Source organism: Nymphalis io, chromosome 4 (genome assembly GCF_905147045.1).
Source record: "Nymphalis io chromosome 4, ilAglIoxx1.1, whole genome shotgun sequence".
NCBI lineage: Eukaryota > Metazoa > Arthropoda > Insecta > Lepidoptera > Nymphalidae > Nymphalis > Nymphalis io.
This window is the reverse complement of record NC_065891.1, coordinates 10,320,835-10,346,833: the sequence shown is the minus strand read 5'-3', so window position 1 is coordinate 10,346,833 and position 25,999 is coordinate 10,320,835. Positions and strand designations below refer to the sequence as shown.

Sequence of the window (25,999 nt, the reverse complement as noted above, 5' to 3'; positions counted from 1 at the left end):
CAACAGCTCGATTTTTTTAATGTAGGTACTCGTAATTTGTTCATTATTGTTTCTTTAACCTCGCTAACCTTAAGAATAAATAGTGACATAGTTTTTTTCATTAATATAATACTATGCGTAATACCTTTATATCATTAAGAGGAATAAGCGATTTACTATATCATAAAAACTGCTTGAAAGTTGATAAATATCATCTCTAATGTCATTAAATTATATTTTTATTATAAGCCGACTTTTCAGACAAATCCCGCCTTAGCAAATTAAAATTCAATTTTAACTCAGATTTAAATATTCCCACTAGAACAATAATGGTTGAGTGAGCCCCATTATAAAACATTCAAGTCAGCGCCTAGCAGTTCTAGAAACTTGAAAATTAGTATTCGACTAGTGCTTAGGCTATAAAGAAAAAAAAAACATAAAATGATATCTCCAATGCCTAATTTTTAAAAGATATATGAATTATTCTATATTCATTTTAAAGGAGAGCCGAGGGTAATAACTCTAATTTGGTCTTTCGTGAGATCTTGCGTTTTTTATAGATGAAAGTCGCAAGATATTACTGTCTATACTTTCGTTTTCACAAAAAAAAAATAAGGTAACTTTATTATTCGATATATTTTATATTTCTTGTAATATAAATAATTTTCCATTTGCTTATTTATTTGTATAAATCACTAAAGTGCATCGGCTGTTCTATCTGAGTTCGAATTTATTATATACTTAGTGATTATCTTTCGATATTTAACTTCAAGAGTTATGTTCTTAAAGCTGCCGATGCCTTAAAATCCTAATGGGTCTTATACATTCTGACTGATGAGTATTACCATATCCGTCTCCTCTAATCTCGAGTCAAACGTAAGTTATTGAAAAATGGTATCAATAATTTGTCTGAAACAAGAAAACGTGTATGCAATATTCAATGGTAAATCGAAGTAATAGAATGCTATATCGCGTGTTTAAAGTTGCAATTTCCAATGGCTTATTGTGCTCGTATCAGGTATTTATGATGCCGCGAAAAGTTCAATAATCTCGCAAAAAAATTACGCCATTTGGTGTTTAATGTAGACACATTAAGATAGATTATTGCTCGCTTGAATATCGCGTTAGGAACACGTTTTATTAGCGATTGTACGTCTTAATGTTTTCATTTCCTTGATACAAGCATAGTTTACCCGAGTGCGCCGGAAATATCTGACGATAACAATTTTTATGCAATTTTTTCTTGTTTTCACGTGTCGTATGTTCATACAAGCTTTATTTAAAATGTTTTGTTTTTTCAGGTAAGTGGTATGAATCTGAATGCTGCATTTAGAGGACATATATTTTTAAAACTGGTGTAAGTACGTTAACGTTAAAAAATATACTATATCGAATACCTTGCTATATATATACATATGTTATTTTATTTCTGAATAAAACATTTAAAAAACGCCAAGCATACAGACTAATGCAGCCGAGTGTAGCGTGTACCTATGTGTAAATTGTCTATGCCTATAGTTAGCACGTACAATGTCAATGTCACTATTTGGCGCGTTAGTCTGAGGTCAATTACCCCGAAAAAATTTCGTCAAACGCGTAACGTATTTTTAATTGCGATACTTGTTACCACTTAACATTTATTTTAAACAGTATAATAATTAATTACCTTCCTTAAACTCATTCCGTACCTTAAAGTTTTATTGAGGAGAATTGTATTCAAAAGATAAAAGAATATTACTTAGCTTAGTGTGAATGTTCAATTTATAATTTATTACGTATTTTATATATACTAAATTAGAATGATTACTTTTCTTTATCAGACATAAAACTTAATTAGTTTTCTATGAATATTTAAAAAGAGTGGAGCATTATATTAATAAATATGAAGAGATTAATCGAAATTACTGTAAAGCCACAGACGAAATATAAATGACTTCCGAAACGATGCTATTGGAATGATAATAAGATTGTAGACGAATTATTATTATATTTAGTTGATATCTCCAACGCTAAAGATAATATGGGATAAGACATTGAACATATCACTGTTATCTCCATAAATTTAATTTTATGATTACGAATTTACGTGCTTATATAATAATAGTAGTATTTACAGGAAAATAATAATTAAAAGACGTAGTTTTGTTACTAAACATAATATTAGTTATTATTTATAAAATTATTACCATTATAACTATTATAGAATACAAACGAATGACTGGCATGTGTTTCGATTGATTAATTTAACGTTATTTGTGTGTATTATTCGATTTGACTAAAATATTTTTCGCGCTTAACTAAGACGTTGATGTGCAGTAGCACATTGATCAATTGGTTGCCATCGATTGGCAAGTTACAACAAATGGTATTGTAAAAAAATCGCCACAAAAAATACAAATATATATGTGCAAACTATCATGGTAATCGAAAAAACGGTGTCGTGTATCAAATCTATTAAACTTAATCAAACCCATTCACATACATCCGTTTTTATATAATTCGCGTAGTTACTAGGAGACTACATAATATTAAATAAAAGCAAAGGGAAAAGTGAATAAACGCTTGTCATAAATAATTATAATATATTCATTCGCTGTTTAGTTTAGTTTAGTTTTTTAATGTTCAAAGTAAATTGACGACGTAATTAAATAATAATATTAATAAAAATATTTTCCAATAATCCACAAATAACATTCCATGCGTTTTTTTTACAAATCTAATTAACTGTCAGGTCGTTTAAATGTTTTGGTTTTCGATAGAAATTTTGTAACAGCAACACACAAAATATAATTGTCTAAATTAATATCGCATTCTTTAAACATTAGGATTTTTTTACAATAAATCTGACTAAAATAATTAAATAATTTACTATATAAAAAATAAAAACTAGATGAATTAATAAAAAAAATTAAATTAGTAGATAAAAAAAAAATTTAGATGACATATTTTATTGGATCTTAACATTATTGTAATATTTTGTTTACCATTGAAACGTATTCTATTGAATAGGGCTTCACTAACAATAGTTATTATAGCAATGAATCTCTATTTCATTTTAATATTTTGAATATCATTATCTACAAATGAAATCTTTAGTTATATTTTACAATATCAATCACAATGGACATAAAAGATGGTTCACACAACAAGCTGTTTACAATGTTGTCAGAGCAAATTGTTGTTACCGCTTACAATAATATCACAACGTGATATAAACATACGGGCGTGACTTGTGTCGCTCATCTCATTATCATTTTTATCGCACGCGTTCGGTTCACGCTCTGACCGATCGCTTCGAGGAATCTACATGGAAAACCTAACGTGTTATTCTAACGTTTATACTTTTTATTTTATCATCTGTTGTGTATAACGTTTTTTTTTTTAATTTAATTTTGTTTATGTAGACGACAAATAGATTTTTACAACCAAATAAATTATAATAACTCGTCGTTTTTCAAAAGTTATTTCTTTTACATTTAGATTTAGACTTGGAAAGTAAATTATTATTAATATATGTTTTTTTATAGGTGATTTTATCACGCATATTTCTTTTAAGACCTTGACGATGTTATATATAACGTGAAATAGCGATGGTTTTCTATTGATGAGGTAATTTAAATAAATGAGACGAGTTACTTATACAGTTTATAGATTGCCATAATTCAGTGAAACCGGTTCACACTTACGAATACGTTAAAACGAATCGAAGCTCATAAAAATCAATCAGCTTAGAATTATTCAGACATTTGCCCTTTACAACAGATAATGTAAAAATTGCTTGATTTTTAAATTTTCCTTATTGTAATACTTCGTTAATCCTTTTAATTCTTTGAAATATGTTTTATATTTTATACTATAACATTGAATCTTGTTTTAAATTAACTATTAATGCGATACAGGTGTTTATTTTCCTCCATGTGCTATTTTATATATTTTCCGTCTATACATAAGGATTAAATTTTATGCCTGATTGGTAATTGCATGTAATATTTCAAGCAGCTTAAATTAAATTCAGCCAGCTTTATTAATTCTATTTATAAACTATCCATTAACTGATTTAAATATAATACATAGAAACCCGCATTAGAGCAGCGTGGTGGAATAAGCTCTAAACCTTCTCCTCAAAAAGGGAGAGGAGGCCTTGGCCCAGCAGTGGGACATTAACAGGCTGTTACTGTTACTGTACATAGAAAAGAGTAAAAGTAATGTTTAGGTAAAAAAGATAAGATAAATATATAATCGAATCCAATAATATATACTTACATAGGTAGGAGTTGTGCATTGGTGCATAAATATGTATTTACAATTAAAAAATCCGATAATGGAATAGAGGAAGTTTTTGAAATTTAAAAATTTCAAAAAAATCACAACTAATTGAATGTAACTTTTTTATGAAAAAAAAAGGTAACGGATAGAAGTAAATTAAAAATTATTATGTAATATATGTTCCTAATATTTAAATATTATGTAAGTATTCAATTAATATGTTAAAATTGTTAACAGTCATATTAAATTTAGAAACATTTAAATTTATTTTCTAAATCTAAAATCCTTGAAATATCAACTCAACTTTTTTTTTTATATATAGCATATTCGATAAACTTTTGTTTCTTCAAAAATTATAACACTGGAAATATTAGCGACGCATATTCCATAAAACTACTGATAGTCAGGTATGTTATGAGCGTTTAAAAAAAAACATTGTAAACATATTTTTTTAACCATGACGTTAGGCATCAGTAAAAAACGCGGTTCAAGAAACCAGAGGTGAACAACCCTTCCGGAACCAGTTTCGGATATGTCGCTGATAATGTGATTACCATATTGTTGTGATGTACGTGAGGTAGCGGCTTTAGAATAGTTCTGTATAATCTGTATTTTGTTTTAGCGGGTTTTTAGAATATTTGTCATTTTTTAATAATACAAGTTTATAGTATTCATATCAATGTATTAGTTACATTAAGGTTATATAATTAACAAAAGATAAGAGCTTGACATTGAAAACTTTGGGTTTTTCACATGAAAAGATTAGTTTATAATTTATAACAGTAGAATGTTACGAGGCCTTTAAACTATATTTTCGTAATGTTAAAATATCGACTAAAATTTTTATGACTGTCTCGTTGGTCTAGTGGCTACATGTAAGGCCGCAGACCCGGAGGTCTTGGGTTCAAATCCAAGGTCGCGCCAATATAAGGTTATTGAGTTTTTCTGCCGAAAATTCTCAGTAACAGCCCGGAGTCTGGCAGTTGGAGGTGTGTACACTCCCGTGCCTTGGAAACCCGTAAAGCCGTCGATCTTGGACCTGAACTAGTTCCGGTCGTCTCGGATTGCCGTCCCATCGGATCATGAGAGTTAGTTAGTTAGTCCACCTGTGTTTGCGCACATACTTGTGCACTATAAAATGTCCTGCGCAGTTGGCTAATCTCTCTTGATATTGGCCGTCGCCGAAATCGGACTGGACATCGGACTCGGACATTATTATAATTTTTATGTTACAATTTCCTCATCCGATCGTTTCGATAATTTTGATGTCAAGCAATGAAATATGTTTATATGATCTCATATTTACTATTTCTGTTAAATTGAGCGCTTATCTGCACGTTTATTTTCAAGGACAGTGGCCGGCAATTACACGCGTTGTTGCTGTTTATTGCATGTTACTTTTCACTATCCATCACATTTTAAATTACACTTCACTATTATTATTTTTTAATACTAAATACTTGCTAGTTGGCTTTATATGTTTGAAAAGCATCGTGAAAATTTTATAAAATTTACGGATAACGAAGGAATTTTAATACATTTCGCGCCAATAATAATTAAAATATTATACTATCTAAAGTTTGTTTTAATGTAGGTATTCAGGTCGTCGCTTGCTTACAAATAATTTAATTAACTAATAATTTTTAACAATTGCATTGCAAATTAAACTTTACCTGCAAAATTTTAATTATCTTAAACGTGGAACAATAAGCGAAGCATTTATTAAAGCAAAAAATTGTTTGTCAACCTAGAATTTTACGGAGTTTTTAATAGAGAACTAAATCCTTTTAAAACGATCACATAACTTAATTTAACATAATTATATTTACAAATTTATATCTATTACCTTATAAACATATTTAAACAATTCATAAAAAAAACTTTAAACTGGTATCTTAATGTTAACGCGTTCAACCATACAAACTTACTTCTGTACATTTGCGTATAGTTTGTAATATCTGTTGACATTTACGCTTCCTCAATAAAAGGACTATGAAATTGAGCTAGTAGTTACTGTTATTAGGTACTGGGTATTAGTGATTTTTGTAAGTGAGAATTATCAATTTATTATGAAGAATCGACACGTATAGTAACGTTTTCCTATTGTCTTATAATGTTTGTACACTCAGTAATATTATAGTAAGTAGTAAGTAAGAAAAAAGCCGAGATGGCCCTGTGGTTAGAACGCGTGAATCTTAACCGATGATCGTGGGTTCAAACCCGGGCAAGCACCACTGAATTTTCATGTGCTTGATTATAATTCATCTCGTGCTTTACGGTGAAGGAAAACATCGTGAGGAAACCTGCATGTGTCTAATTTCACTGAAGTTCTGCCACATGTGAATTTTTTTTTTTTTTATAAAATAGGAAGACGGACGAGCATATGGGCCACCTGATGGTAAGTGGTCACCAAATGCCCTTAGACATTGGCATTGTAAGAAATGTCAACCATCGCTTACATAGCCAATGCGCCACCAACCTTGGGAACTAAGATTTTATGTCCCTTGTGCCTGTAATTACTCTGGCTCACTCAACCTTCAAACCGGAACACAACAATAATAAGTACTGCTGTTTTGCGGTAGAATATCTGATGAGTGGGTGGTACCTACCCAGACGAGCTTGCACAAAGCTCTACCACCAGTGAATTCTACCAACCAGCATTGGAGCAGCGTGGTGGAATAAGCTCCAAACCTTCTCCTCAAAAATAGAGGAGAGGAGGCCTTTAGCCCAGCAGTGAGACATTCACAGGCTGTTACGGTAAGTAAGTAACAGCCAGTAAATGTCCCACTGCTGGGCTAAGGCCTCCTCTTCCCTTTTTGAGGAGAAGGTTTATTAATATTATAAACAAGAATATTTACTGTTGTATTTGAGGGTATAAACAAGTGAAATAATTCTCTTTAATATGCCTTTTTAATATGCTGAGCGTAGCGGTTCTGTAGTTGTTTATATAAATGTAGAAACGTTTTCACCTATGAGACTTTATATGATGGAAATACAAATACTGTTGTTAGCACATTAGCAAACATTTATGACCATTTATAGTGTCAAATATACAATGAAATTTGCTACATTTTTTTATATAATAATTATTTGTCATTTTTCCATGGAAACCTATTAATAGAGAAATAATAATAATAATATTATAATACGATAATTTGGGGTTAGCAACACGGGATAGTGGCAACCCTACATGATATTCATGGTGTCTTATAAATTCATGTTTACGGGAAAGTTTGAGCGCTATGTTCACACGAATCGATAATCAAGAATTTGGCACGGTAAAAGTTGCCATTTCGAATTTAACAGCAAAACCGTAAAACAGTTAGACTTTCAGTTCTGAACATAATAAAAATGCTTAAGATAAAAAAAATATTCAAGATATATTTTTTCCGTTTTCTGCGCAAAACAGTCACCCATACGTACATTACTGCTTACATATATAAGTCTCGGTTTCATATTATAAGAACTATATATGGTTTAAGAATTTATATGTAACGTGATTTCTTTTGGAAAAAATGTTAAGACCACATTCGAAAATTGACAAGACATACTACAAAATATTTTATGTATATATTTTATGTATGTACTGTGATGGATTTACATATTATATTTGTGTTAACCTGCATGGAAACTATGCGTCGTTATAACAAGTGCAATAGCAGAAAACGTAACCGATCTGAACGTGGGTGCGTTCTTCGTAAACTTAAAGTAAAACAAGATGCAAAATAAATCAGTGAACTTTACCCACATGCTAAACTAATACTAGATATAGACATACCTTGCCTAGCGCCCAATAATTCTCTAAAGTATAAATGAAAGACAGTTATAATTTAAAAACTTTATAACGAAGGAAATCTCACGGTAAATGTTCGACTTTCAAGTGCGATCTCGTGGTAACGCTAGGGGTCGTTGACTTCCAAACATGCGGGCTATTTATTTATTTGGTATTTATTTGCCATATTCTTCTACAAAACTTATTGATGGTGTGGTTTGAAGGGAATAGTATTATAACATTCGTATTTCAAATGCAGATGAAAAATGTAAAGATTTTCCTGTTTATTCATACTAATTTATCTTTACACTAAACATGACACGTATGTCTAACTAATGGTGTTACTAGAATAAATTAAAATAATGTATAATGCATTTTAAATTTCAATTATGAATTAATATATTATATATATTAAGAAATATATATGTCCATATGTATATATGTACTTTAAAGTTACGGAATCCGTCTGATTCCGTTCTGACCGCTGCCATTTTCTACATTTACCACGAAAAAAATACGTACGCGTAGAACAAGATACTGTTTTAAGTTAATGATATTTCTTATGTAATTTGCAGAAGAAACAACCGCTTACATTTTTCAGTATAAAATCACAAATGATAGGATTCAATGGGACGCTAGCGACTGTTTTTTAATGATGCAATCAATGTAATAAGTGGGTTTGCCCGCATTCACGGGCTTAGGAAAGCGTAAAGCAAAACTAATACACGGTTTCCCTACGTCACGCGTTATTACTTTTTATCTTGTTCCGAAATAGGAGATGACAAAGTCACTTCTTATTCAGTTTTTGTATGAACTATATGGAGTGGAGGTATATTAAAACATGTTCCAAATTTGAATTTTATTTTTAAATAAATTTCAAAACAGTGACGATGACTCAAATGCTAAATATACTTATAGAAAAAATAATTATTTGCTGATTTCATTTGACATATAAAATATTGTTTCCATTTCCACTTTTGCTTAGTTCGTATTATTTCAAATAAAATAATAAAGGCGCAAAATTGTTTTAAAATCACTATTGAAAAATGCAATTATGTATGCGTAAATACATTTTAAATTTTCTGCTGTAAGCGCTTAGTGCATTCTGTGCTAAGGTTGTTACTAACTGCGATAAGCGAAATGCATATCACGGTTTATAACAATAATAAACGATTATAATTGAAAAAAAATCTATTATGTACGGTGAATTTATTTTAATCTTTAAATGTGTTGAAATGTCTAGACTAACCTTATGGTATTTATAAGTTTAATTTCAATATTAAAAACATATTGCATAATCAAGTATTATAAATTATAGCATTAGTCTTATTCAAATGATTGTCAAAAATTACAAAAACATTTAAACGTTTAAATTCGCTTGAAACATCTGACTGCTACTCTATGCAATTCCTTTGCATTATTTGTTATTATTTGCTATTAAAAAAATTATTAATCATATTTAATGACAACTCAAAATATTGCTTTTTTAAATGATCTTTAAGGTTCCTTTGCCCTTTATCTAAAGATAATTTAAAAAAACTGGTAAGTAAATGTAAATTCGAATAAAACACGTCAAGAAAATTTTGGAACAATCTTATAACTTGTGATACAAAAAACCGAAGGTTTTTTTTTAACTTTTCACGGTAGTAACAGAGTCTAGCCATTACATTGCGAACCGTAACTCAACATAATACCTAATTTTTACACACGTGCCATTTCACTTGGAAAGTAACGATACAGTTTTTAATAACAGATGCGAATATTCCCACGATCAGACGTTTACCGCAATCTTATCAGAGAAAACTGATCAGATAAAGATCTATTCGCTGGTCCGTGCCGCTACATCCGCGCTTCGCATGTGAATTACATGTTTGTTGTGAAAAACCATTAATGTTTCATTCATTTTATTATGTTTCAAGATCATTAGGTCTGTTGTTTACTAATGTCGGGCCTTAATGTTTACTAAGCCAAAGGCAAATTGGCAACCTTGTGTTGTAATGCAACGTTGGTAGCTGAATTTTCTGTAATCAATTTAGTTTTTCAATAAAATTAAAAAAAAATGTAGAGAATACGTGTGAGGTTGCTTGGTTATTTTGGCTTTTAACGATTCGAAGATTAGTGACAGAATCGCAAACACAAATTACAAACTATTTCAATCGACATTCCTATAAAGACACGCTTATATAATATAAATGAAATTTCTTTTAAATTTATTCCAATACGTCGCCAAGAAGAGAAGCTAACTTACACATGTCTCTCTCCTTCACACGCGAGCGAAGCCGTGATCGGAAACTACTAACTGATGCATCGCGTAAAGATTACCTTATACAAATGTCACGTAGGCGAACAAATTAGTGATTAATTGCGGCGCTGCATTATTGCGAATTCGCGGACGTTCCACAGAATTTATCTAGAAAAGAACTAGAATTAAAAGACGAAACCAATTGCAGTAGTAATTAAATACGTTCTTTTTAAATGCATCTATTTAGTTCCGTATATTTGTTTCAAATCTTGTAAAGGCTTTTTCAACTTCTTAATACGATTCTTATGAAACATTGCACGTACATTGAGTTCCCGTAACATTACAACATTTCAGCTTGGTTAGAGGGTCTGAAGATGGAATCATGAGGACATTTATTATTATCAGTCAATTGGAGACATCAAGTTAAAAACGCACATTGTAATCGCTTTAAATCACTTTGATGACCCAGTATGTCGTAATTCATTGTTCTATTTGATCACTTGATCGTGTTAATATTGGCAGACAATAATATTTAGAGAGGTCTTGCTTAAGCTTTTCGGTTCCACTCACGACCGCCCGTTTGATTGCAAGCTTGACTTTTGCAATTATAAATTACTTATAGCAACACACGTGTTTGGCAAGACACGATGCTTGTAATTTTTATATCGTATCTTATAATATTAAATAAGAACTCTCTCTCTTCTATTTAGCTCAAAATTTTTTATTTAGAGGTTAAGTTACTATTTTGCTTTTTATAAGTACGGGGTGTTTTTCATGAAAAAACGCAAAATATAATTTTAATATAAATCTATTATTAGAGCGAAGCTTAGTTGCCCACGTACTTAATTCTCATACAATATCTATTTTTATGTAATTTTTAAATACGCTCGTTTTTTCTTCTCGTTCCTTATCATTATTGCATATTGCGTACCTGGCAACACATTGTTTTAATATCGAATTCCTGTCACCAATTGTCACCTTTCGTGACAGGCTGACTGGTTTCTTATACTCAGAGAATCGGAATTGCGATTTAACGGTGAAATGGTGCTAGCATTCTTGCCACCAATCCACGCGATTGTGATTTGTAGTCAATCATTACTTAGAAATTTTAATTTGTTACATTATTTGCCCTTATTATTATTATATTGCCTATTATTGTGTGCCCTTATTCAATTTCTGCTAATGATATTTTATTTTTCCAAAAATAAAAAGTAAAATATATATATAAATATATATACGAATTAGAACAAATTGTTTCTCTATTTATAATGTTAAACTACACATGCAATGCAGAAATTTCAATCTCAATAAAATATATTGATATTCGTTAAACATTATCTCATTATTCATAAACAGATAGATACTATTTTCAAAAATATATTGGCTTTTTGATTCCCTGTCTACATTCTACCAAACATTCATCAATTATTCTAACGACAAACAGCAATACTTTATTTCAGTGTACCAGTTTGATGTGTAAATGAGCCAGAGATTACGGGCACAGGAGACATAACATCGGAGTTCTTATGGTTGGTGGGCTCTTGAAAGTGAGAGGAAGAAATATTGTAAATTCACACAATGCAAGTTTATAGGTGTCGGTGCCTTAGCACCAATTTGCTCGTCTGCTTTCCTATTTTAAATGATTAAGTCATCTTTGATTTACACTGATTTGTTACATCGTATTAAAGAAAACTGTACGTAGTTTTTTTTTTATACATAGCTGCCTTATAAATAAAGCTCTAGCTTTATCCACTTGTACGAATTTTTCTGTATATTGCATGGAAATACGGTCAAATTATTTCTACATAATCTTTCATTTTGATAAAGTGCCTCAGTGTATACGACGCAAAATGTCATATCTACTACTTTCAAACAAGTTAGTCATATTATTATCATATAATATTTATATTTATAGTCATTACATGCCTTGGTCTTAGTGTAATGCCGGCTTTGACGTTTATATTTATCAAGATTTGTACATTGTAACATTTAAATTAGCTTTATAAAGCATAAGTGGACTCTATGAATGTTAATTTAGTGCACGGTTAGCGTTTATTAACACCATAACCAATATGGAGTCGATTAAAGCTACACGATATGCCGCTTGCATTGTTTTGACGGAGAAAATAAATAATTACTTGTTTTAAAGATATAATTTCTTCATAATATACAGCCAGTATATGATCTATCTTTGTATATAAAAATACTAGCAAAAACGCGGCTTCGAACAAGTAAACAAACTCCAATATATGTTTCACGTAAAAAAAAAAATAGTATGTTCAGTTCTAGTAAGTTTAGTGTTACGTTTGTGTCGTCAAAATTGACAGTGATTTAAAAAAATCATTTAGAATAGCTCAATTAGATAAAGTTGAATTCGAAATGTTTAGTCAGTTTATCTCAAAATTATCGCCAAATCCATTTTTAGTGCATGTTTATATTACAAAGTATTGTCTCCAAATTTCAAGTCAGTCAATAGTTTGGCCGTCCGTCGATAGCGAGGACATTGCCTTTCATATATATAAAGATATTAGAAATCCCTTGCCAGGCGATCTCTCTCATAACTGGCTTTAACAAAACACTATATTATATAGTATATAATAATACAATATTTATTATATAATTTAATTTGATAACGATTAATATTATTTTACATACATATAAATAAGACTGAAATAGAATGAGAGGTATGTTGTCCTGTTTCTTTTTTTTATAGAATAGGTAGGCGGACGAGCATATGGGCCACCTGATGGTAAGTGGTCACCAACGCCCATAGACATTGGCATTGTAAAAAATGTTAAACATCGCTTACATCACCAATGCGCCACCAACCTTGGGAACTAAGATGTTATGTCCCTTGTGCCTGTAATTTCACTGGCTCACTCACCCTACAAACCGTAACACAACAATACCAAGTACCTATTCTATAAAAAAAACAATGCATTAGCTATTTTCTCTCTGATCTCGTTGACACAATTAATTATTTATTATTCGTAAAATATTAACAATTAAACCTTATATAAGCTAATCACAATTTGAAAATTTCAAACTAAAACACTGGTTCTAAAATATTTTAATCAAAATAATAGTTTTTCATATATAGAATGAACAGGAAAAAAAAACAAAAATATATATTATTCGAATAGACCCTTATAAATACTTTTGAACTTTCATTATACAAGGTAAATTAAATTTAAAACTACCGATTCGGAATTTAAATTTTTTTCCATCAATCATATACCTGGTACAAAGTAAAAATGCCAAATTAATTATTATTTCTAGTTTAGGGCATTTATATATAAAAATCAACGTTTCGTTGAACCGTATGCTTTTTTGTACCATTCCGCGATTTTGATGAAACTTTGGTGTTTTTTTGTTCTCACACCAATGAAGGCTCAACGTAAAATAGATGGCGCGTGAGTCGTATCGGAAAAAATGATAATTAAATGTCAGCTAAGCATTTGCTATTAAGTAAAAAAATATATAATTTTTCCGATCAGAATATAATAAATGTTCCTGGCAGTTTCCAATAAGGAAAATGTATTGCGGCTTTGTGTTCATTACGTGGCTGAGTACAAATTATTTTTATTCACAACATTTTAGAACAGCCTGCCAACCCAGTCAGGTTTCTTTGAATTTTGATGCATAAACTTGTCATTCAATCTCACTTCTCAAAACACGAACGAGTAATCGACGATTTGTTGTATATTTTATCATCTACTTTCTACATGATGCAATCGTCCCAGTATTCTCATGTTTTAATTGCATACAGTCTTGCTCGCTAGACAATTGAATGGGATTGAGATCGATTGTATTGTTTTTGTTTTTGGTAGGTGAAGTGATGAATGAATACTCAGATGTGTGCCTGCGATAATCGTTGTGATATTTTCAATACATATAACGAATGAATTAAGAAGTTATGAGAATTCATTAAGATGCAAACATTATCTATTAGTATAGATAATATTAAAAAAGTTGTGGCGCTAATCTCAGGATCTTCTGGTTTTAAAAAAAAACCTAGTTTGCGTCAGATAATAAATTTATTGACAAATGTTATCGTCTATATACAATTGCACCGAAGGCTGTAGATTCGAACCCTGGGAAACATGATTGAATTTTCATGCGCTTAATTTGTTTTCTAATTGATCTCCTGCTTGACGGCTAAGGAAAACACGCTAGATTAGCTCTTAAACTTTTCCTCAAACGGAAAGAAGCCCTTAGACTAGCGTTGGGACATTGGCAGGCTGTTACTATATACTCGGGGAAACCTGTTTTTTTTTAATAGTAGTTTATATTTTAATGAATGCCGTAAGTATAAAATAAGTTGTTTTCGTAAACATTGAAAATTATATTTTAATAAAAACATAATCGGTGTCGACTATTCTAGAAGTTATTAAAATTGTTTTACATTAAATGTAAACACCGATCAAGACGCCATTTTAAACTGTAAATGGAGACCTTGATATTTCTGATGTTACTTTTATGGAAGTTTTATTATAATTTTTCAATATTTTTGATCATTGAATCAATTTATGTAAGCATTAACAATCTTGTTATACAATTGTTAGTCAATTGGGATCTGATTTATATTTCAGTCGTGATTGCCGTACTAGAACAAGTGAATAACCTAAGATTAGAGGTTTAAACCGGGACAAGCGCCACTAAGATTTCATGTATTTAAATGGCATGTACTCGGCGGTGAAGGAAAACATCGTGAGGAAAGTCTGCACGCAAACCGCATTGGTGGAACGAGCTCCAATACAAACTTTCTTGGGAGAGTTTCTTGAGAGAAGTTCTTTTCCCAGCAGTGGAAATAGCAGAAATTTTTCTTTCTAAATACATGTTCTTTTCTTACGCTACAACTATATGAACATTTTTCAATTATTATGTAGTGCGTATATGTGTGTATTGGTGTGTGCGTGAGTATACGTGTATGTATGTACGTGTGTATGCACAAAGTTACGAAATAAGTTTGAAGAACAAAACAAATCAATCCTCAAAACAGTTTTATATGTATAAAGGTAGGCATTATAGAGTTTGATTGTAAATTTAAATTGAATTTCAGTAATACTGTTATTTCCTTCGATATTTGCATAGGTTAAGAGATAAAACCACCAATAACACACTGCACGTGCTTTAGTAGCGTGACTAAAATGTCGACGGCGATGTTAGCCGTGAAAGTGAATTTCATTTGTGAAATTGCACTTATCAACACAGTCTGAAATAAATTTACGTTTTAAAATTCACAAAGTTTATTCGGTAAAAGTTTGAGAAACCGTATCCAATTGATTTATGGGTAGTAATTTCAACTGTCATTATGTATTTATTTTAATGAATGAATGAATGCGTTTTTCTTTTAGTAACATTCGGAATCCTCTTTAATATGCATAAAAATATTTGAGCATTGAGTAGACTAGTTGTTATGAAGAAGACTAGGTCTCCAAGCTTGAGGAGAAGCTCAAGAGAAGTAGAGGCGTTTGCCTAGCAGTGCCTTATTTAACGGCTGTTTAATCGAAATCTGGGCTCAATTAAACTGAATCATTAAAAATCACTATAAAAAATTATATAATTTTATTGTTTTTCTAAATATGTGTCATACATTAATGGAGTATTAATAACAAAAGTTTCTATTAAATAAAAAAACTGTTATAGCTATTTATATATATGGAAAAATGCTCAATAGCAACGGATATGTAGCGCGACGATATATCCAAGCGACTTTATGGCTTGTATGTTGCCATAAAAGATTATATAATATACAAAATATTTGTTAAGATAAATATAAATATCTATAAATTATAGAGTTTCTACATGTTTGTTTTTTTATTTCAATTCTATTCTTAAAGAAGTACAAAAAGAACAAATACGATTAAATTCGTTCTTAAGAATTTATAAAATAAATTCGTTAGTTTTAAATGAGCGGCTAGCTTAGGTTCACGTTTGACCTGAATCACGTTGATGGAAAGTGATGATGAAGCCAAGAACACGTCTTACAAAATGTATAAAATGTCGACTCTCGGAGAATGCAAGTCTGCATTTGAAATGCATAGTATTGTAATCGACATAATAAAATATAATAAAGCTGTTCATTATTTAATCAGATAAAAATTGTATTGATTATATAATTTACATAATAAAGAAAAATGACATTACATAGAATTTATCTAATAAAATAATTTAACAATAATGGACACAATCTTGTTAACGGCCGCGTAGGAAACGTATATTGACAGAAAACATGCTTATTCGCATGAAATTCTGCCACCTAATGTATAACGAAGAATCGTGAAGTACAGCAGTATCGTAGAAAAAATCCTTAAAGGGAAAAGAGACTTGCCCAGCTGTGGACGATAATGAGCCCATTAGACACATTGAGAGCTCGTCAATGTCAAAAAAAAGGGAAACTATCAAGCGCACAATAATGTTATAAGTTATCTTTTCATTTCAATGAAATAGGAATTATAGCTACGATTAATTTATAGACATATATTATGAAGGAAAATAAGAAAGCTAACTAACTGACGTACAAACGAACGTTATAACGTAAAATATCATCCTTTACAAAAGCTAATAAAGATTAAAATACTGTAACCGCATTTATTTTGTATACAATTAAAATCATTGACGTCATATATTATTACAATTTCGTTGTTTTTTTATATTTGCGCAAAAATAGCTGGAAAATCAGCATTTTTCTCACGATGCTGATGTAAACGTATACGAGTGATTTCACAATATCGATCTGGGTTAAATAAATCAATGCACACGCACCAATTAGCCGAATAAACATATTTATATAGATCAAATGCAAATTATTACAAAATATTTGTATTATGTACACTAAGATAATGCATACATAATGCTTACGTATATAAAATACAAACGAAAACACTCTTACGGAAAAATGCTGTTGGACAAACGATAGTTGGTCAATCGGCCATGATGAAAATTATATTTTTAATTCGATTAGGATTTTTTATAAATCAAACGTACTATTTTTTTAAATCGAAAGACTTCAATTGTAACTTACTTAAGCAACAGTTACGCACTTTGTATATGTGTTATGTATTTAGGAATTTTGACTTTACCTTTTTCAAGTAGGTATAGACTCGTGTTCGGTTTGTAAATTATAGATAATTTCAATAAACCTTAGGTCATAATATTTATAAGAGTTTAACAGTATCCTTGATCTTCTTAAATGGCATTGAGGTAGTCTCTGAGAGTTTAGAACAGTTCAATGCAAGCAAAGCTGCAAGTAATAGACAGTATACCATAAATTGTAAGGTATGGAATGTCGTCGAGGCGCGGTTATCGTGTGAAGGTCGGCCGCCTGTAGGACGTCTAGGTTTATCACACTAAACTTTCTACGAGACACAATATATAGCTTAATTTACTAAAAAATCCTTTTTTTAAACTGTCTTTCTCTTATTTAGATATGCCTCCTTGTTACCACAGATAAAAAACTTACGCATACTTCTTTCATATCTTCCTCATTTCATTTTATTGGTTTTTTTTTATCTGTACATAATTTGTTTAATATGTAATTGCGCATTAACTCACTTATTATTATATGTAGAATGTATTTGGACGTTATAAAGGATACTCTTATATATGTATATACACTAGTAAAAGAAAAAGTTTCGTATCGCCAAGTGCAGTGCAGTTGAGCAAGGCACCCAATCGACCGGATCTCCGGGTACGTAAACATAGTCACGCGCCTGGTATACCACTAAAATTAATAATAAAACGTGCATACAAATGCTGTTTTTATGCATATTGAAATAAATATTATTAAGTTTTATCATCACATTGTAAATATGTGGTTTCCTTATTTGTATTTTTGAATATTGATCAAATGTTTAAAGGAAATCGTTTACCATGTATATTCTTTATACTAAAATAAACAACAAAAATGTTCCACATTAAATTTTTGTTTTAATGATTATTAAATATATTAATAAATTGACTGTTTTGACGACGGTTGAGAGTATCTTCGACGGAATCAATATTAGAACTGACGTCATTAACGGTTCTTAGAACAAAATAAATTCTGAAAATTGCAAAGTAAATAAATGTTAGATATTGTGTTTGCTTGTGTTGTTCGTATCCAAGCAGAAAATGCGTATGACAGTTACAAATAATCTTTAGTCAATGAACAAACGATTAAACAGATTATCTTCACACGGTCATAATATGACCATATATTTTATTACCTAGGACTATATTTTATACAATTTTGCTCCACTAGAAATATGTTATAAAATATTTATTGAATTTATTATACATTTATTACAAATTATTTTAACTATCAAGCATTTATTGTCGATGGTATTAAATACACATACAGATAAAAAATACATAATGTTGCAAAAACCATTCTGTATATATATTTCATAGTACCCCGTGCGTTGTTACTGAACCAATAGGTCAGTAACAACGCACTCGTGTGATTCATCGAACAGAATGACGGAACTAAGAGGCTATATATGTATTTATATGTATTTATATACAAAGCAAGTTACCGTATCTCTCCCAACATAATAGTCCTATATATCCTTCTTTGTTTCAATAGTGCCGATTCCTTTGTACAAAATATTAAAGCTAAACGAATTTAACTGTACTAAAATGTCGCTATCTCTTTTACATGTGTTGAGAATGTGCTGCTATCTCTATCTCGTGAGAATTATAAAGGATTAGTATGTCTTATCAAATTTGTTTATAGATTGTAAGCGACAGAATAAGAGTGGAAAACTTTTTTATATATTATTCGTTTGCAAAATTGCGTATGTTTATATTAATATTATATTGTAATAGTATCAACGACTTATTTTTAGTTGAATTCCAATATTTTTTTCTATGTAACTTTTATGTTTTCATTTCTGATACTACAAAAAAATATATATATTTTTAATTTTTAATCTATGCCTTAAATGATTCTGTACGATTGAATGTATGAGTCAATTTACAGTGTCAGTGATTGAGCGGGTGTGAAAGTGGAAAACAATTATTGTCCTTCGACAATGGGTCACCAGTTACCACAACTAGATCAGAGTGAAAGTTTCATTGTAATGTATACGTTTCTGCGATTGGTTGATTCTCCCTGATTCATAGTTTCGTAAGCATGTGACTCTATTATCATAATAACATAATATGTTTAGTGAAATACAACATATAAAATCATTAAAAAGCTATTGTTATAACTTAATAAATAAAAAAATGTATTTAAACTAGAAATTTCAAGTAAATCAAGACGGTATTATTCGATAAAACTTAAATAAATATTATAAACAGTATGGACCTATGTACAATTCCTATATAAAAAAAACTAGATTTTTCTAGCCGGCTCGTCTAGGTAGAATCTACATTGCAATCTAGTGGAAGTTTTTAGTTTAGTTAATTTGTAAATCAATATCTTACATAAAATAGCCTAAATATAATTTATATTAATTGCAACATAAAAATGTAAGTATGATAAAGGTCTGAATAAATTATAAGATCTGGCTTTATTAATTCCAATGGAATAAATATGGGCGATACGGACCACCTCATTATATATCTGTGACTCTGTCTCAACGGTTAAGCTAAAGTTTGGTATTTTTAGCAACGGATCGCCTTAAATCCTTTGACTATTCCTTCTAAAACAATATGTACTAACATTTCGATAAATTTAATTTGTCCAGATCCATTGTACATTTATTAAAAAATGAATAATCGTAAAATTGCTATAAAATAAAAAAATACTATTTTATAAAAAAAAATTTTAAGTTACGATTTTTTGTAAGTATATTTAAAAAAATTCTTAAAATTAAAGATAATTATAATAATAATTAATAATTATTTATTATTATTTTATATATCTTCATTTGTAGTTAAACTGACTGACAGAATAGCTTTTTTTTTTTTTTTATAGAATAGGAAGGTGGACGAGCATATGGGCCACCTGATGGTAAGTGGTCACCAAACGCCCTTAGACATTGGCATTCTAAGAAATGTCAACCATCGCTTATAGCCAATGCGCCACCAACCTTGGGAACTAAGATTTTATGTCCCTTGTGCCTGTAATTACACTGGCTCACTCACCCTTCAAACCGGAACACAACAATATCAAGTATTGCTGTTTTGCGGTAGAATATCTGATGAGTGGGTGGTACCTACCCAGACGAGCTTGCACAAAGCCCTACCACCAGTCAAAGCCCTACCACCAGTCTAATCGAGTGTCGCAATAAAAAAACTACCCGATAACTTCTTATCACGTTTTATTTAGAAATAAAGAAACAAACAGATACAAATTACATAGAAGCAAATAAACTGTAACTCAATTGAGTTTGTTTATTACAAGATATAAAGTTTTAAATAAATAACGCCACTTCGAGCGGGAGCGTTTGCCGGCTAATCATACTTTTTATCTTTTATCTCGTATTTAAATAGATAGCAATAGCAATGAATCATTGTTTTTTTTTTACAGGTAAGTTCCACTTTATTGGCAATACTCACTCAGGGGTCAACGGTCTTTACGAACTAATATAGTAAGTCTTGTACAGTTTGTTTTGCAAACATTGCATATTATGTAGGTATTTATTATTGAATACATTTGTTAAATGTTGTAATATGAATCGTTCAACGTCGCATGCTTTAATAATACTTTACTACTCAAGGAAATTAATAAGCATTATTTACATAATTTATTGTATTCTGGATAACGCTGGGCTTTGTTGGGATATGTGCAACCCTCTTGACTAAGGTCATGGTCGATTATTGACTTATAAGCATTCGTGTTTGCAGTTAATATCATAATCTTTTTAAATTAATATATATAGTAACAGCCTGTGAATGTTCCACTGCTGGGCTAAGGCCTCCTCTCCCTTTTTGAAGAGAAGGTTTATAGCTTATTCCACCACGCTGCTCCAATGTGGCTCGGTGGAAAACACGTGGCAGAACTTTAGTGAAATTAGACACATGCAAGTTTCCTCGCGATGTTTTCCTCAAGCACGAGATGAATTGTAATCACAAATTAAGCACATGAACATTCAGCGGTGCTTGCCTGGGTTTGAACCCACGATCATATAACGGTTGGTCTTATAATATGAAAAAAAAAAATTAAGTATCGTATATTTGAAAAAAAAGTCTGTTCGATATCGATCGACTGTTCGATACGAAAAAGTGACGCCAAGTTCATCGGAACCCGCATTTCCGACTATTTACAATCAGATATTCTATAGGCGCTATTACTTGCAAGTACCGTTATTAACTCAATCAATTTACTGTTAAACATTATCACGTGACTTCGATGCTCGTTCTACTTTTAGTTTGATATTTTTTTTATGAAATAGTATAATAAAATATTGATTGATGACCGTTTTAGATATCTGTCGCAGGCAGCCCCTGTCGCTTCCATTCATTTATTGTAGCGTAAATTAATTGACACTCGGCTATAAAAAATACGAATAGTCTGAACAAATTAAATTAAATTTCTATTCCCATTAAATTCAAAGTAATAACTTTTTTATGCAAATCGTTATATAATACCAGAAACAATCAACTTATACCTATCTAAAACATTTGTGCCTATATAAGTGTTAAAGAAATATTTATGAAAAAAAAAACAGTTAAAGACCGTTTATATGAAAATGCTATACACTAAAGTTATCTATGTATGTGTAAGTATTGCGCCCATCATTTATAAGGACCGTGTCAGGATTATCAGCGTTGTGATCATCTTCTAGAATGCATACGTGAGTCATAGCTATTTCATAGAAACAGTAGGCCATGCGTTTGTTTTAGACTGGGTTTGTTATATCATATGATATAACAGTGGTGCTCTATAAATAAATGAGTTTATCATTACTAACATTATAAAATTAGGAGTTTGTTTTTTAGAAAGCGCTGATCTGACGGTTTAACTAGGGATGTTGAAGACTAGACTTCTTCTATGTCTTTTATCTACAACATTGAGAATTATATTATGTTAAACCAATCTGCGTGGTTTCTAATGAAGCTTGGCGTGTTTAACGATATCTAAGTCACATTTATCGCGGTAAATAAGATAGTCCCCATGGAATATAAACACTCTTGTGTCCATGTCCTAGCGCAAGGAAACAATTGACGGTACACGCCGTGACACAATTTTAGTATTGATGAAACATAGTCGATATTAACCGATAGACTCTAGGATATCCGCTATTAATAACGACATTGAAATATTATAAGTCGATAAAATTATTAGTTAAGTTTTTTCATTTGCTTCTCGGTAAAAATAAATCGTTATAAAATCAACACAGGGGTGGGAGGTATATAGTATCTCTAACTTTTTTATACATCTACTTAATATTGAATCATACTTTAATTTAAAAATAAATTTTTATAAATACGTTTTAGTTATAAAAGCAATAAAGTATAGAAAACTTGTTTTATATAAAAATGATTTACAAGCAACCGTTTTATAAATAAAACAACAATGTGCTCCGTTTTCCTCTCATGAATGGCGTGGAACCTCGCTTTCTCACACTCGGCTGCAAAAACTGGAATCACCCGCTATAGTAAAAGAAGGCGATGGCCGCTTCTAAATATAATTACTATGCCAACCAGTTACAACCATGGTTACATGGTGTATACTACGATTATGTGTAATTTTAGCCTTTTTTGTATTGAATGCTAAGTGAAATTGATATTTTTTGTTTTTTCTTTTATATATTATCTGTGGTATTAATAGACCACAACCATAACCTTTTAAGGTTTATATATTTATAATATGATACCACAATATATAACATGGTGCTCTATGTATAAATGAGTTAATCTTTACTAATATTATAAAGAGTAAGAGTTTGTTTGTTGGAAAGCTTTAATCTGACGGTGAAACTAGGGATGTTCAAAAATATCGATGTCATAGAAAAATATTTAATGTTTCGATATAACGATTTGAAATTCTGAATATTGAAATGGTAGAAAAATCTATATTTTTTGCAGAATCAAATGAACGTGTAAATTATTCATAGCTTAAAAAATGGCATAAATCTGTATAATAATTAAAAACAAATAACCGTTATTAATTTGAAAGTCATTGGAGATGTTTTGAAATATACCAAAAACAATATAAAATTATATCAGTAGTATATACATCATCTACTATATTATGTAATTTATTATAACGAATTTCTCCTTAAGTATATTTTATAAAATTTTCATCAAAACTTCTCAGAACATTTTGCAAGTCTCAAGACTATTTTATTAGTTGTTTAATTGTTTTACTATATTTAGAGTTCTATAAATAGTACATTAGATTCAAGGTTTAGCTTAGCGTAATAAGAGGATTTACTTTTTAGTTTCGACAGAATCCTCGATCTATTTAAGGCTTATGTTTCTTAAGAACGCTATCTAGGGAAAGGAATGAAAGCCTTGCCAACACAAATAACAGATTGTTTACCTTCTACCGTCCTTTAATGTCTTATTCGTTTATAACAGGGTTGACAACAATTTACGAAATACATATAAAAACTATTTTAAACCTTTCTCTTTAAAAAAACATTAATTTAATCATATTTTTCAAAAATGGAAGGTTATTAAAACACAAAAATACTAGCAAGACCTTCAAGGAGTTTCTTGTTTTAGTAATATACATAGGTAATATTTTAAGAGAAGAATAACGGACCTGCTATTTTCACATCTCTTGTATACCGTGGAGCTATTGATGTTCAAATGTTTTTTATATTTTATGTGTTGTGTTTTATGAATTGAATTTTATGCACATACAGTTTCATAGCATTTGAAAGTGCTACTTGAGTATGACATAACTTCGACACTTGATAGCTTCTAATACCTATAAAATATATACATATAATACTTATATATTTATTATTGACATAAAATCGTAAAAGATTACACATTTTAAATATTTCTCAAATGGATTTACAATAGAATAATACTGTAAACAAAAAATACGGTACGGCGTAACAGCCTGTGTTCCATGGCTGGGCTAAAGGCCTCCTCTCCCTTTTTGAGGAGAAGGTTTATTTGCGTGGTTTTATTCCACCACACTACTCAAATGCGGGAGGTGAATTATAATTACAAATTTAGCACATGAAAATTCAGTGGTCCCGGTCCGGTTTTGAACCCGCGATCATCGTTTAAGATTCACGCGTTCTCACCACTGGGCCATCTTGGCTTCAGAATATTACGGTTCAATTAAAAAAAAATACTTATAAATAAAATACAAAAAAAACACTTTAGATTCCAAAACATTAATTCGCATTGACCACAGATTAATAATAATATAATTTTAGTATTACCAACCCTGGTAAAGGAAAGGCAAGCTTTGCGTGGAGTGCATCTCAAGAGATGGTCGGTGATGGGCCCTGACATCCCGTTGAACACAAATACCATGGTAGAGCGAGACGATGAATTAATATTTATTACGCGATAAACAGAGACAGATATGTAACACACTTGTAGACTCAAATTTAACAGGTTTTCGCTGTACTGGTTGCGCAGGTGATGCGCTATGAATTATTTTGTCTATGAGAATAGATTAAATAAAAATAACTGGTTTTTATTCCTGTGAATTGTGTTTCTCTTTTTAGCGATTATTTTAATTATATTTTAAATGCTATACGAATAGAGGAATTGCTGTATTTTTTAATACTTCAATACATATTGTCATAATCATATTCAAATAATTGATGTATATGACAAATAAGTGTTTATTTTTTTTTATATACATTAAACTATTAGAAGCCGAGATGGCCCAGTGGTAAGAACGCGTGAATCTTAACCGATGATTGTGGGTTCAAACCCGGGTAAGCACCACTGAATTTTCACGTGCTTGATTTTTATTTATAATTCACCTCTTGCTTGACGGTGAAGGAAAACATCGTAAGGAAACCTGCGTGTGTCTAATTTCACTGAAATTCTGCCACATGCGTATTCCACCAAACCGCAATGTTGCAACCGCAGTGGTGGGATAAGCTCTAAACCTCCTCAAAAAGGACGAGGAGGCCTTAGCCCAGCAGTGGGACATTCACAGGCTGTTACTGTAAACTATTACCTACTCTTTCAAACTTATTTTATTCCATAATGTATTTTGAGTGGCGGTATTTAGCTTCGCTTGATTTTATAGTCTCAACCAAACTGTTTTAATATTAAAATGAGCCACAGGTTTTTATGTATTAAAATTATATATTTTCATAGTAGGTATCTGTGTTTATAATTCATCTCGTGCTTGACGGTGAAGGAAAACATCGTGAGGAAACCTGCTTGTGTCTAATTTCATTCAAATCCTGCCACATGTGTATTCTACCAACCCGCATTGGAGCAGCGTTTTGGAATAACCTCCAAACCTTCTCCTCAAAAGGGAGAGGAGGCCTTAGCCCAGCAGTGGGACATTAACAGGCTGTTACTGTTACTGTAGGTATCTATATTCAATAATAATAATAAATAGATACTCGAGTTTAGTTGAAATATTCGATTAAATATTTATATTATAATATGAATGTTATCAATAAGTTAGGTATTAACCATAACAACGACCTTGGAAGTTATTGATCGTATTAAACTTGTTAGTTTACTTGCATTTGCATTTTACAGGCATATCATTAATTGGGCTTATTTATCATTTATAATAATTTTATAAATGTCATATGTTATGTCCTTGTTTTGACGTCTATGGATTGATTCTCGTTACGAACAGTTTTTTTTATAGATTTATAATTTGCGAGACTGATCGGAGATAAAATATTTCTATGTATTTA

The 25,999-nt window shown here is 30.6% G+C and overlaps 1 protein-coding gene across 3 annotated transcripts in view; it reads left to right on the top strand.

Annotated features, from left to right (window-relative positions):
• The window catches only part of LOC126781847 (cyclic AMP response element-binding protein A), a 97,490-nt gene that overhangs the window by 31,573 nt on the left and 39,918 nt on the right, over positions 1-25,999 (top strand). The window contains exon 2 of one of the 3 annotated variants that reach the window (XM_050506954.1): positions 1,281-1,336. The exons of the other annotated variants lie outside the window; for them this stretch is intronic. The gene's annotated coding sequence lies outside the window, so the exon portion shown is untranslated. The remainder of the gene's footprint in view (positions 1-1,280; positions 1,337-25,999) is intronic. 3 annotated transcript variants of the gene reach the window in all.